This window comes from Scyliorhinus canicula, chromosome 5 (assembly GCF_902713615.1).
Source record: "Scyliorhinus canicula chromosome 5, sScyCan1.1, whole genome shotgun sequence".
In the NCBI taxonomy this organism is placed as follows: domain Eukaryota; kingdom Metazoa; phylum Chordata; class Chondrichthyes; order Carcharhiniformes; family Scyliorhinidae; genus Scyliorhinus; species Scyliorhinus canicula.
In genome coordinates, this window is record NC_052150.1 from 142,300,892 (window position 1) to 142,315,955 (window position 15,064).

Genomic DNA, 15,064 nt, shown 5'->3' on the forward strand with positions numbered 1-15,064 from the left:
CCAGACACCACCATCACAATTCCTGGGTATGTCCTGTCCCACCAGCAGGACAGACCCAGCAGAGGTGACAGCACAGTGGTACACAGTCAGCAGGGAGTTTCCCTGGAAGCTCGCAACATTGACTCGGGACCCCATGAAGTCTCATGGCTTCAGGTTAAACATGGACAAGGAAACCTCCTGCTCATTACCACGTACCGGCCACCATTAGTTGATGAATCAGTACTCCTCCATGTTGAACACCACTTGAAGGAGCATTGAAGGTGGCAAGGGCGCAGAATCTGCTTCTATGTCCATCATCAAGAGTGGCTCAGTAGTATCACAGACCGAGCTGGCCTGGTCCTAAAGGACATAGCTGCTAGACTGGGACTGCAGCAGGTGGTGAGGGAGCAAACAAGAGGGAAAAACATACTTGACCTTATCCTCACCAATCTGCCTGCTGCAGATGAATCTGTCCATGATAGTATCAGTAGAAGTGACCACCGCACTGTCTTTGTCGAGACAAAGTTCCGTCTTCACATTGAGGATACCGCCCAGCGTGTTGTGTGGCATTACCAAAGTGCTAAATGGGATAGACTTTGAACAGATATAGCAACTCAAAACTGGGCATCCGTGAAGTGCTGTGGACCATCAACCGCAGCATAATTGTATTCAACCACAATCTTCAACCTCATGGCCCGGCATATTTCCCACTCTACCATTACCACCAAGTCAGGGCATTGATCCTGGTTCAATGAAGAGTGCTGGAGGGCATGCCAGGAGCAACACCAGACATACCTAAAATTGAGGTGTCAACCTGGTGAAGCTACAACACAAGACTACTTGCGTGCCAAACAGCATAAGCAGCAAGTAATGGACAGAGCGTAGCCATTCCACAACCAACACATCAGATCCCAGCTCTGCTGTCCTGCCATATCCAGCTGTGAACCGTGGTGGTCAGAGAAACAACTCACTGGTGGAGGAGGCTCCCACAAATATCCCCATCCTCAATGATGGAGGAGTCCAGCACATCTGTGCAAAAGACAACGCTGAAGCATTCGCAATAATCTTCAGCCAGATGTGCTGAGTGGATGATCCATCTCGGTCTCCTCCGGATGACCCCAGCATCACAGATGTCAGTCTTCAGCCAATATGATTCACTCCACGTGATGTCAAGGAACAGCTGAAGGCACTGGATGCTGCAAAGGCTATCGGCCATGACAATATCTCAGCAATAGTACTGAAGACTTGTGCTCCAGAACTTGCCGCATCCCTAGCCAAGCTGTTCCAGTACAGTTAGAGCACTGGTATCTACCCAGCAATGTGGGAAATTGCCCAGGTATGTCCTGTACACAAGAAACAGGACAAATCCAGCCCAGCCAATTACTGTCCTATTAATCTACTCTCCATCATCAACAAAGTTATGGAAGGAGTCATCAACAATGCTATCAAGCGGCACTTACTCAGCAATAACCTGCTCACAGATGCTCAGTTTGGGTTCTGCCAGGGCCACTCAGTTCCTGCCCTCATTACAGCCTTGGTTCAAACATGGACAAAAGAGCTGAATGCCAGAGGTGAGGTGAGAGTGACTGCCCTTGACATCAAGGCAGCATTTCATCAAGTATGGCATCAAGGAGCCCTAGATAAACTGGAGGCAATGGGAATCAGAGGGAAAAATGTCCGCTGGTTGAAGTTATACCAGGCACAAAGGAAGATGGCTGTGGTGGTTGGAGGTCAATCATCTCAGCTCCATGACATTACTGTTCCTCAGGGTAGTGTTCTAGGCACAACCATGTTCAGCTGCTTCATTAATAACCTCCCCTCCAACATAAGGTCAGAAATGGGGATGTTCGCAGATGACTCACAATGTTCAGCACCATTCGTGACTCCTCAGATAACGAAGCAGTCCATGTCCAAATGTAGCAAGACCTGGAAAAGTGGCAAGTGGCAAGTTACATTTGCTCCACACAAGAGCCAAGCAATGACAATCTCCTGCAGGAGAGGATCTAACCATAGGCCCTTGACATTCAATGGCATTACCTTCACTGGATCCCCCACAATCAACATCTTGGGGTTACCATTGAAAAGAAACTGAACTGGACTAGCAATATTAATACTGTGGTTGCCAGATCAAAGGCAGGAATGCTATGGCGAGCAACTTACCTACTGGCCCTCCAAAGCCTGTCCACCTTCTACAAGGCACAGGTCAGGAGTCTCGATGAGTGCAGCTTGATCTACACTCAAGAAGTACAATACCATTCAGGACGAAACAGCCCTCTTGATTGCTACCCCTTCCACAAACATTTAAACCATCCACCGCCGATGAACAGTGGCAGCCATGTGACCATCTACAAGATGCATTGCAGTAACTTGCCAAAGTTCCTTAGGCAGCATCTTCCAAAACCATGACAATAACCATCTAGAAGGACAGGAACAGGAGATACCTGGGAACCCCACCACCTGGAGGTTCCCCTCCAATTCAGTCACCAACCTGACTTGGAAATATATCGTCCGCCGTTCCTTCATTGTCACTGGGTCAAAATCCTGGAACTCCCTCCCTAACAGCGCTGTGGATGTAGCTATACCTCAGGGACTGCAGCAGTTGAACAAAGCAGTTTACCACCATCTTCTGAAGGGCTACAAGGAGGGGGGGGGGGGGGGGCAATAAATACTGGCCTAGCCAATGGCACCACATCCCATAGATCTTTTCTCAAATTGCCACTATACTTAAGGATTTAGTTCATTTCATTCAGTTAACAAAAAGTTAAAAATTTAACTCAGTTAAAAACTCAGATACCTTCAAATCCTTTGAAAACAATCTCAGACATTAATTTCACACACACTTGCAGATGCAAAGGCCTTGAGGAGAGACTTTTCCATACAGGGAAACAGGCAGTAATTGCAGCTGTGTTTGAGAAAAGACATATTTTGATGTACTCAACAAAGAACTCTGACAATAAGTCAGACAATGGTTAGGTTATTCAAAAGGCAGCAGAATTTATTTAAATCACAGACTTAGCTAAACAGGTTAGTCAGCTTTGCACAACCATCAATGATTGGAGACCTTAAATAGGTTTCCTCATAACTGACACAAAGGTAGAAACTATGCTTTACACTATTTATTGTGAATATAAGCCAGTTTGGTGGGGGGATTTATCTCCTGCATGTATTTCTAAGTGGATTTGAATCTTTAATTTAAGTTCAAGTAAATATTTGTATTTTATATTTATATATTTATACATTGATACATGGATTACTTTTATCTTGCATTTACTCTCTGTAGTATTCAAAACATTCATATAATTTAATCCACGATTTCAGCTTATAATAAAGTATTATAAAGTAATGATTTTACAAAGAGTAGTCTCACTTGGTAAACCTCAAGGACACTAACTCTTCGAGGATGCTTGAATGGTGAATCCTCAGTTCTGTGCGAACCTTCATAGATATATTTCTACTATAAAGTATCTGTGATGTACAATCAATGGACACGGAACGTAGATGAAGTCTGAACGAAAGGCTTTAATGAGCAAGAAGTGGACCCGGCAGCAGATGTACAGAAGAATGGCTGGCTGCCGGGGAACACGGGTTCTTGTACCCCGCCTCGTAGGCGGAGCTACCTTCCTCTTAGCCATTCAGCTGAGAGGCACACGATACCTGGGCCAATGGGCAGTGAGTCCTCTGCACCAATGGCAGCTCACACTCCCAGGTACCGTAATACCCCTAGTCATACAACCACATTCACCCCCTGTTGAGGGAGGAACCGGGGGGGGGGGGGTGGGTGTATGGGGAATGCAGACATGGAGGGGGGGGGGTGTCCCGTGAGTACGTGAGAGACTGGTAGTATGACTAGAGATGTTGGGTCGTACCATTTCATTGATGGCTGCCCGCTGGCCCGCAACTATTTGCAAAATACAGAACACAGTAACTATGTACAGTTTAGGGAATGGGGGAAAAAAGAGAACAAGCAAAAACAAGAATCCATCAACAGTTCACATGGATTTGATCAGCCGATCGGGTGCCTTGGACGTCCTGTGCGACCTGCGGAGCTGTGCCGGGGACATTGGAGTGGTGGTCGTCCGTGACTCCGGGAGCAATGATCCTGTTCTTGCGGTTGCGTCCATACCCCTAGTCGGAGTTAGCTGGGGCCAGGCTGGGGGAGGGTTGACCTGTCCACTAGACAGCGCGTGTCAAGGTGTCGGTGGGGCCGGGAGGGGCCACCTGCCAGGGGCAGTTGGGGTTGGGGTGGAGGCTGGGCGCCGGGGGGGGGGGGGGGGGGTGGCCGGGATCCGGCAGGAACTAGGTCCCGTAGGGAGACCGTGTCCTGTCGGCCGGCGTGATACTCCACATACACATACTGCGGGTTCGCGTGGAGTAGCTGGACTCTTTCGACCAATGGGTCCGACTTGTGCACCCGCACGTGTTTCCGGAGCAGGATGGGCCCGAGGGTAGCCAGCCAGATCGGGGCAGGGTCTGTGAGGAAGACTTCCTGGGAAAAACAAGAAGGCGTTCGTGAGGCGTTTGGTTAGTGGATGTACAGAGAAGTGACCGGATAGAATGGAGGGCGTCTGGGAGGACCTCTTGCCAGTGGGAGACTGGGAGATATCTGGACCGAAGGGCCAGCATAACGGTCTTCCAGACCGTACCGTTATCCCTCTTGATCTGTCCGTTACCCCTGGGGTTGTAACTGGTCATCCTGCTGGAGGCGATGCCCCTGCTAAGTAGGAATTGACGCAGCTCGTCACTCATAAAGGAGGACCCCCTATCACTGTGTATGAGCGCGGGGAATCCGAACAGGGAGAAAATGCTGTGGAGGGCTTTAATGATGGTGGTTGTGGTCATGTCGGGGCAGGGGATGGCGAACGGGAAGAGGGAGTACTCGTCAATCAAGTTGAGGAAGTACGTGTTGCGGTTGTTGGAGGGGAGGGGACCTTTGAAGTACATGCTGAGTCGTTCAAAGGGGCGGGAAGCCTTTATCAGATGCGCTTGTTCGGGGCGGTAGAAGTGCGGTTTGCACTCGGCGCAGATGTGGCAGTCCCTAGTCACTGTCCTGACCTCCTCGATGGAGTAGGGCAGGTTCCACTTTATAAAGTGGAAAAAGCGGGTGACCCCCCCGGGTGGCAGAGATCAGCGTGGAGAGTTCGAAGGCGGTCCACTTGTGCGTTGGCACAGGTGCCGCAGGACAGGGCATCGGGAGGCTCATTTAGCTTCCCAGGACGATACAAGATGTCGTTGTAGGTGGATAATTCGATCCTCCACCGCAAGATCTTGTCGTTCTTTATCTTGCCCCTTTGTGCGTTGTCGAACATGAAGGCCACTGACTGTTGTTCTTTGAGGAGGGTGAACCTCCTGCCGGCCAGATAGAGCCTCCAATGTCGCACAGCTTCTACTATGGCCTGTGCTTCCTTCTCGACCGAGGAGTGGCAGATTTCAGAAGCATGGAGGGTATGGGAGAAGAAGGCCATGGGTCTGCCCGCTTGGCTGAGGGTGGCTGCAAGAGCTACATCGGACGCGTCGCTCTCGACTTGGAAGGGGAGGGACTCGTCGATAGCTCGCATCGTGGCCTTTGCGATATCCGCTTTGATGCGGCTAAAGGCTTGGCGGACCTCCATCGACAGGGGGAATGTGGCTGATTGGATGAGGGGACGGGCTTTGTCAGTGTAATTGGGGACCCACTGGGCGTAATGTGAAAAGAAGCCCAAACAGCGCTTGAGGACTTTGAGGGAGTGGGAAGGGAGAGCTCCATCAGGGGGCGCATGCGTTCCGGGTCGGGGCCTATCACTCCGTTACGCACTACGTAGCCGAGGATGGCTAGACGGTTGGTGCTAAACACGCATTTGTCCTTGTTGGTCAGATTCAGGAGTTTTGCGGTTCGGAGGAATTTTCGGAGGTTGGTGTCGTGGTCCTGCTGATTGTGGCCGCAGATGGTGACGTTATCGAGATACGGGAAGATTGCCCATAAACCATATTGGTCGACCATTCGGTCCATCTCTCGTTGGAAGACCGAGACCCCGTTTGTGACACCGAAGGGAACCCTTAAAAAGTGGTAGAGTCGCCCATCCGCTTCGAACGCAGTGTACTTTCAGTCACTCGCGTGGATGGGGAGCTGATGGCAGGCGGACTTGAGGTCCACCATTGAGAAGTCCTTATACTGCGCGATCCTGTTGACCAGGTCGGAGATACGTGGGAGAGGGTACGTGTCCAACTGCGTAAACCTGTTGATGGTCTGACTGTAGCCTATGACCATCCTATTTTTCTCCCCGATCTTTACCACCAGCACTTGTGCTCGCCAGATACTGTTGCTAGCCTCGATGACCTCTTCCTTCAGAAGCCTTGGACTTCGGACCTGATGAAGGTCCGGTCCTGGGCACTGTACCATCTGCTCCTTGTGGCGACGGGTTTGCAATCCGGGGTGAGGTTTGAAAACAAGGACGGGGGAGCGACCTTGAGGGACACGAGGCTGCAGACAGTAAGGGGGGGCATAGCGCCGCCGAATTTGAATGTTAATATCTGGAGGTTGCACTGGAAGTCTAACCCCAGGAGTGCTGCCGCGCAGAGGTGAGGGAGGACGAATAGCTTGTAGTTTTTAACCTCCCTCCCCTGGACCGTGAGATCCACTATGCAGCACCCCGTGATCTGTACTGAGTGAGAACTGGAGGCCAGAGCGATTATTTGTTTAACCGGGTAAACAGGAAGAGCGCAGCGTCTTACCGTGGCGGGATGGATGACACTCTCTGTGCTCCCGGAGTCCAGCAGGCAGCTTGTCTCGTGGCCGTTGAGGAGGATCTTCGTGGTCGCTGTGGATAGGGTGCGAGGCCGTGACTGGTCCAATGTGACTGAGGCGATCGAGTTGTGGCAGAAACTCAGAGTCATCATCAGGCAGGGAGTAGTCACCTGCGGGGTCCTCGGTGCCGATCCAAGATGGCGGCGCCCATCGGCCGCACATAGTGGGGGGTGGACAAAATGGTGGCACCCGGGGATCGCACGTGGAGTCGGAAGTCCAAGATGGCGGCGCCCGGGATCGCACGTGACGTCGGGGGTCCAAAATTGCGGCACCGGGGGACCGCACGTGGCATTGGGGGAGTGGAGGCAGCGAGGTCCACAGGGGGGAGGACCCGTGGTCGCTGCCCAGGACCGCAGCGACCGCTTTAGATTGGCAAACGGCCACAAAGTGACCCTTCTTGCCGCAGCCCTTGCAGGTTGTGGAGCGGGCCGTGGCAGCGCTGATGGGGGTGCTTTGCCTGGCCGCAGAAATAGCAGAGGGGCCTCGCGGGTTTATCGGGGCGCCCTGCGGTGCAGGCCTGAGGGGGGGTCCGAGTCCGTGGGGGTGAGAGAGGTAGCATTTCACACTGCCCAGGGGGCCGCCGCATGGTCGGGGGCGTTCGCGCGAGCGTTCCGATCTGCAACGTCTAGGGAGGAGGCGAGAGCCATGCCTCCGTGAGGCTTAAAGTCTCTCTCTCCAATAGCCTTTGGCGGATCTGCGAGGACTGCATACCTGCAACGAAGGCGTCTCTGATCAGAAGTTCGTTATGCTCGGGAGCAGACACCTGTGGGCAGCCGCAGTTCCTCCCCAACATGAGGAGGGCACGGTAAAATTTGTCCAAAGACTCACCAGATATCTGCTGCCTCGTGGCCAGTAAGTGCCGAGCGTAGACTTGGTTCACCGGCCATATGAAATGTCCTTTAAGTAAGTCCATAGCCGCGTCGTAGTCTGTCGTGTCCTCTATGAGCGTGTACATGGCGGTACCGACGCACGAGTAGAGGATGTGCAATTTCTGTTCCTTCGTCGAGACGATTTTGGCTGTGTTCAGGTAACTATTGAACAAGCCAGCCAGTGCTTAAATGCTGCTGTTGTATTCGCTGCGTGCGGGCTGAGTCGAAGACACTCCGGCTTCATGCGAAGCTGCATCATTTAAAATCTTGCCAATTAAATTGATGCACAATCAATGGACACAAAACGTAGATGAAGTACGAACGAAAGGCTTTAATTAGCGAGTAGTGGACCCGGCAGCAGACGTACAGAAGAATGGCTGGCTGCCGGGGAACACGGGTTCTTATACCCCGCCTTGTAGGCGGAGCTACCTTCCTCTTAGCCAATCGGCTGAGAGGCATAAGATACCTGGGCCAATGGGCAGCGAGTCCTCTGCACCAATGGCAGCTCACACTCCCAGTTACCGTAATACCCCTAGTCATACTACCACAATCTGTAAAGTATATTTCATTCTTGATGCTCGATCAATGACTCCAGAAGCGAGATTGGACGACAATTGAAGGCTTTATTGGACTAAATATTTCCCCCAGCAGCGCAGGTACAGAATGCAGCTGCTAAGGAGACACAGGCTCTTATACTCCGCCTTACTGGGCGGAACCAGCAGGCAGGCTTCACCAATGACATTGCTGTCTCAGGTACCTCCCACACCAATGGCCTTACAGCATCAACCTGGGTACCGTAATACCCCTAATACCGACTACCACATTCACCCCCTGTGAAAAAAAAGAGTCCGACGGGAGTGGTGGTCTCGCATTATACAGTGGTAGAGGTTAAGGTTATGGTGGTACCCGGTATACATTAGTACAGTGTTTTGCCTCGTTACATGTCACAACTATTTCCAGTATTTATTTACATTAAAAATGAAGCAATTAGTCGATCGGGGGCCCTGGTTGTCCTCTGAGATGGTCGCAGTTTCAGCGATGATGCAGGCGCCAGCTCGGGCATCCATGGCTCCGGGAGCGTAGCTTCGGCTTCTTCAGCAGGTTCATCACCCCTAGATGGGACCAATGGGAGGACCGATCCACCTGGGAAGGGGCCAGCTGTGGGGTGCGCCAGTGGGAGGGAGGGTGGGGTTGGTGGTGGGGGTGTGGGTGCGGATCCAGCGGGTGCCAAGTCCCTTAGGGAGACCGTATCCTGTCGGCCGTCGGGGTACGCCACGTAGGCGTACTGAGGGTTAGCGTGAAGGAGGTGGACACTCTCGACCAATTGGTCCGGCTTGTGCACCCGCACGTGTTTGCGGAGCAGGATGGGTCCAGGAGCTGCCAGCCAGGTTGGGAGTGAGGTCCCGGAGGAGGACTTTGTAGGGAAGACAAGGAGATGTTTGTGAGGTGTTTAGTTGGTTGTGGTACATTGAAGTGATCGGATGGAGTGGAGAGCATCAGGAAGGACCTCCTGCCAGCGGGAGACTGGGAGATTCCTGGGCCGAAGGGCCAGTAGGACGGTCTTCTAGACCGTTCCGTTCTCCCTCTCTACCTGTCCGTTTCCCTGGGTGATGTAACTGGTCGTCCTGCTCGAGGCAATGCCCTTGCTGAGCAGGAATTGACGCAGTTCGTCGCTCATAAAGGAGGACCCCCCTATCGCTGTGTATGTAGGCGGGGAAACCGAACAGTGTAAACATACTGTAGAGGGCTTTTATGACGGTGGCTGCTGTCATGTCGAAGCAGGGAATGGCGAATGGGAACCAGGAGTACTTGTCAATCACGTTCAGGAAACACGTGTTGCGGTCGGTGAATGGGAGGGGCCCTTTGAAGTCCATACTGAGGCGTTCAAAGGGACGGGAAGCCTTTATCAGGTGCACTTTCTCTGGCCTGTAGAAGTGCAGTTTGCACACCGCGCAGATTTGGCAGTTCCTGTTGGCGGTCCTGACCTCCTCCATGGAGTAGGACAGGTTGCGGGTCTTGATGAAATGGAAGAATCGAGTGACCCCTGGGTAGTAGTGGTCCTCATGGAGGGTGCGGAGTCGGTCCACTTGTGCGTTGGCACATGTGCCGCGGGATAGGGCATCAGGAGGCTCGTTTAGCCTCCCGGGGCTATACAAGATCTCATAGTTGTAGGTGGAGAGTTCGATCCTCCACCATAAGACCTTATCGTTCTTTCTCTTGCCCCGCTGTGCATTATCGAACATGAAAGCAACCGACCATTGGTTAGTGAGGAGAGTGAATCTCCTGCTGGCCAGGTAATGCCTCCAGTGCCGCACATCTTCTACAATGGCCTGGGCCTCCTTTTCAACGGAGGAATGGCGGATTTCAGAAGCATGGAGGGTGCGTGAGAAGAAGGCCACGGGCCTGCCCGCTTGGTTGAGGGTGGCCGCCAGACCTACGTCGGACGCGTCGCTCTCGCCTTGGAAGGGAAGGGATTCATCAATTGCATGCATCATGGTCTTTGCGATGTCCGCTTTGATGAGGCTGGAGGCCTGGCAGGCCTTTGGCGACAAGGAAAAACCGTAGATTGAATTAGTGGGCGGGCCTTGTCCGCATAGTTGGGGACCCATTGGGCATAATATGAAAAAAATCCCAGGCAGCGTTTCAGGGCCTTGAAGCTGTGGGGGAGGGGAAACTCTATGAGGGGGCGCATGCGTTCGGGGTCTGGGCCTATAACTCCATCATGCACTATGTAGCCGAGGATGGCTAGACGGTCGGTGCTGAACAGAATTTGTCCTTGTTGTAGGTTAGATTAAGGATTTTTGCGGTGTGGAGGAACTATCGGAGGTTGGTGTCGTGGCCCTGCTGGTCATGGCCGCAGATGGTGACGTTTTCGAGGTACGGAAACGTGGACCGCAAACCATACCGGTCAACCATTCGGTCCATCTCCCGTTGGAAGACCGAGACTCCATTTGTGACACCGAAGGGAACCCTTAGGAAGTGGTAGAGCCGACCATCTGCTTCGAATGCAGTGTATTTGCGGTCGCTAGGGCAGATGGGAACTGGTGGTAGGCGGATTTGAGATCCACCGTGGAAAAGACCCTGTATTGTGCAATCTGATTGACCAAATCAGATATGTGGGTGAGGCACTCTCAATTACAACACGAAAGTTAGGTCAGTAATCAAAGGCTTTAATAAGCAGTGAACAATGGCAGCCTCCATGAGAAGTGTGCTCGCAAAATGGAGTCTCATCTTAAGTACTGTTTCCCAGGGGGCGGAGTCCCCCAGGGTTCCAAGCCTCTTAAAGGGGCAATGTATTCCGATCATCACAAGCCTCTTAAAGGGGCAAGGTATTCCGATCATCACAGTGGGGGAGCGGGTACGCGTCGAGCTGCATATACCTGTTGATAGTCTGACTATAATCGATGACCATCCTATGCTTCTCCCTGGTCTTTACAACCACTACTTGAGCTCTGCAGGGGCTGTTGCTAGCCTCAATAATACCTTCCTTTAGTAACCGCTGGACTTGCGACCTAATGAAGGTCTGGTCCTGGGCACTGTACCGTCTGCTCCTGGTGGTGACGGGTTTGCAATCCTGGGTAAGGTTCGCAGAAAGGGAAGGCGGATCGACCTTGAGGGTCACGAGGCTGCAGGCAGTGAGGGGGGTATAGGGCCGCCGAATTTAAAAGTAAAATTCTGGAGGGTACATTGGTAGTCTAACCCTAGGGGCGTGGCAGCGCAGAGGTGAGGGAGGACGTAGAGCTGGAAATTTTTTAATTCCCTTCCCTGGACCATGAGGTTCGCTATGCAGGACCCTTTGATCTCTACAGAGTGAGACCCGGAGGCCAGGGAGATTCTTTCGTTAACTGGGTGGATGGTAAGAGAACAGCGCCTTACCGTGTTGGGGTGTATGAAGCTCTCTGTGCTCCCAGAGTCGATCAGACAGGATGTTTCGCGCCCGCTGATTAGCACGGTCATCGTCGCGGTCGAGAGCCTTCGGGGCCGAGACTGGTCCAGGTTCACCGAGGCGAGACGTGGTAAAAGTTAAAGATTTTCCTCGGGCGATGTGCGGTCCTCCGAATCGGGGTCCTGAGACTCCAGACAAGGTGGCGGCGCCCACTGGTCGCACATGGCTGGGGGTGTGCAAGATGGCGGCACCCATCCGTCGCTCGTGGTCCCTGGAGAACAAGATGGCGGCGCCTGGGGCCTGCATGTGGCTCTGGAAAAGGAAGATGGCTGCGCCCGCTGGCGGCACGTGGCTCGTGGACAGAGTTGTTGTGGTGGTCCCGGTTCGCCCCCGGGGACCGCGGCGACCACCCGGGCCTGGCATACCGCCACAAAATGGCCATTTTTGCTGCACCCTTTGCAGGTGGAGGAGCGGGCCGGGCAGCGCTGCCGGGGGTGCTTGGCTTGCTCGCAAAAATGACAGCGGGGCCCCCCGGGGTTGCCTGGTAGCCGTGCGGCGCAAGCTTGTGGGGGGATGGGGGATGGATCGGGGTTGGCCGCAGGGGGGTTCCACACTGCCCAAGGGGCTGCCGCGCGGTCGGGGTCATACGCGCGAATGTTTCGGGAGGCCACATCCAGGGAGCTAGCAAGGTCCCGTGCCTCCTTGAAGCCTTGTGTCTCTTTCCATAGCAACCGCTGGCAGATTTGGGAGAACAGCATAACTGCAATAAATGCCTCGCGGATTAACAGTTCTGTGTGGTCGCTGGCTGAAACTTGCGGGGAGTCACAGTTCCTACCTAATACCAGGAGCGCACGGTAGAATTCATCCAGTCATTCCCAAGGGATTTGTCGCCTCGTCGCTAGCAGATGTCGGGCGTAGACCTGGTTTACTGGGCGAATGTAGTGTCCTTTCAACAGGGACATCGCAGCCTCAAAATTGTCCGCATTCTCGATGAGGGTGTAGATCTCTGGGCTCACCCTCGAGTGGAGAACTTGCATCTTCTGGTCCTCCATGGGTGTAGTTGTGGCCGTCCTGAGGTACCCGTTGAAGCACGCCAGCCAGTGTTTGAAGGTTGCCACTGAGTTTGCCACGTGGGGGCTGGGTTGCAGACACTCTGGCTTGATTCGGAGCTCCATTCTTTAAAATCTAGTCCAGTAAATTGATGCTCGATCAATGACTCCAGAATCGAGATTGGATGACAATTGAAGGCTTTATTGGACTAGATGTTTCCCTCAGCAGCACAGGTACAGAATGCAGCTGCTAGGGAGACACAGGCTCTTATACTCCGCCTTACTGGGCGGAGCCAGCAGGCAGGCTTCACCAATGAACTTGCTGTCTCATGTACCTCCCACACCAATGGTCTTTAGCATCAACCTGGGTACCATAATACCCCTAATACTGGCTACCACAATTCTGAAATATCTTTATTAAGCCTAAATATCCTGGGAGGAGGGACACTTTATCCTAAGACCATTTAAGCTTTATATAGTGATTTAAAATCTCCTTTTGTTGAGAATTTAAATTGACAATGGGCTGAATCCTCCGATTATGAGGCTATGTCCAGAGGAAGTGTCTAGTTTCACAATGAAAAAGTCAGCGTCGCCCCCGCACCAATGCTCCGCCTGGTGGGGGCCTAGCAGCCGCACCACGTACGGATGGAGAATTGGCGGGTCCATGGCCATGCATGCACACAGCGGCGACCTGCGGCAGCCATGCCGTATAACATGGTGCCGGCCATGCGCGGACCTGGCCTGCCAGATAGTTCCCCCCTGTTGCCCCCCTTGCCAACCTCAGACAACACCACACCAGTCCTCCCAGACCCCGCCTAAGTCCCACTGGCCAGCGGAATGGCTCCCACCCCCCCTCCACCCCCGACTGTGGTGGTGCTAGACACAGTCCGCAGCTGCCACGCAAGGCCGCCAAAAACTGTGAGGACACGCGCACAGTCGGGAAGTCGGCCCATTTTGGGCAGAGTATCGGGGAGGGCCTCAGGTGACATCCTGAGGCCATCCCAAACGCATGCGGCATACTCAGCGATTCTGCCGTTCTTGAGGGGGTGGAGCATCTGATTCGGTGTAAAAACGGAATCTGTGGCCAATCGACAAACGAGATTTCGGCGTTTGCAATCGGAGAATCCCGCCCAATAGGTTTGGTTGAATAAATGTACCTTGACAGGGGTGGGAAGGAGGGCAGGAGAGGTAATGACAGCAGGACCCTAATAGGCCTCAAGTTCTTAATGTGTAAATTGTTTTGTGATCACTTCACACTGAGCAAGACCTGACATTTGGGATTTGCGTGATCGGGACCAGTATCTTAGCCGATCAGATTGAAAGGTTTGGGAATTAACAGCGGAAGGATTGAGAAGGAATGTAAATTATTGTGAGTGGATTCAATGTCAAATCAGGTGCAGAAAGCCAAATCAAGAAAAGGAAAGAAGATTGGATGATGAGAGAGAAAAAAGGAAATGTTTCAAAAATGTTTAGTTTAAAATTTATATTTGTAACATTTCCAACAATTACTCTCAGAAATATTGAGACCTAGCCTGTGTTGGTCATTTGTCGAGCCAATAAGATTGACAGGTAATAATTTGCACTTAGCACATCATTAAAAGGATAATTCGACAATTATCTTTCTGTGGTGGATTTAGTTTGTATTAGTTGCACAATTACAGCAACTTCATGTTATCAAATGCATTTCAATGCTAAAGATACCACAGTGCCTCTCACACAGCTTTCCGCCTGATTTCCACCTTTAACTGCATATTTGCAGTTTGCCTGAATTTTCCTCAGTATTTAAACACAAATAACAGTCAGGACAATTAGCCTCATTGTTATTTTGACAGAAAATTCTGGCTGATTATATTGGCGCTGTGCTGCATTGGAGTGACGGATATGCTTTGGTTGGTATGTGCAGGTTATGCTGCGTCGTTAATGCATAACTTTGTGTTTTATTTGGTTGCTAAGGCACACCAGTATGGCTTAAAGAAACACAAAAGAAGATGCCCGAGCATTCAGCTTTATCTTATTGCAATTCTATATTTAAAACAGAACACCACATAGAATTCACTGCTCCAAACACTATCTCCCTGTGCAGAGCAAGTTAACTGAATGAATTACTTTTATAGGCAGTACATTTTGAATTTTCAATCCCCATAGGTATAATTGCAAAGAGCTAACTCTTGCAATGAAAGAAAAAGGATCCAATCATGTAAAGTATACTCACCCAAACGGCAACTAATAATTAGTCGGATGTGACTCAAATGGGCTATATAATGTAAGTAGTTTAATGGGCAGAATCTTCCCAAAAAATGACAAAGAGTCAGTCCTAGTGAGAAAACCGGTATGGTGGGAAATCTCACGGAATTTTGACCTCCTCAAGCCAAAGCTTTTTTCTTCCTGTGAATCAAGCCGTGCTCTTGACGACCTCCCGCTGATTTGCTCACCCCGGGGAGACTTAATCATTGCGATCAGTGGAGAGTTCCATATAAACGCCTCCCAGCACTTCCCAGCA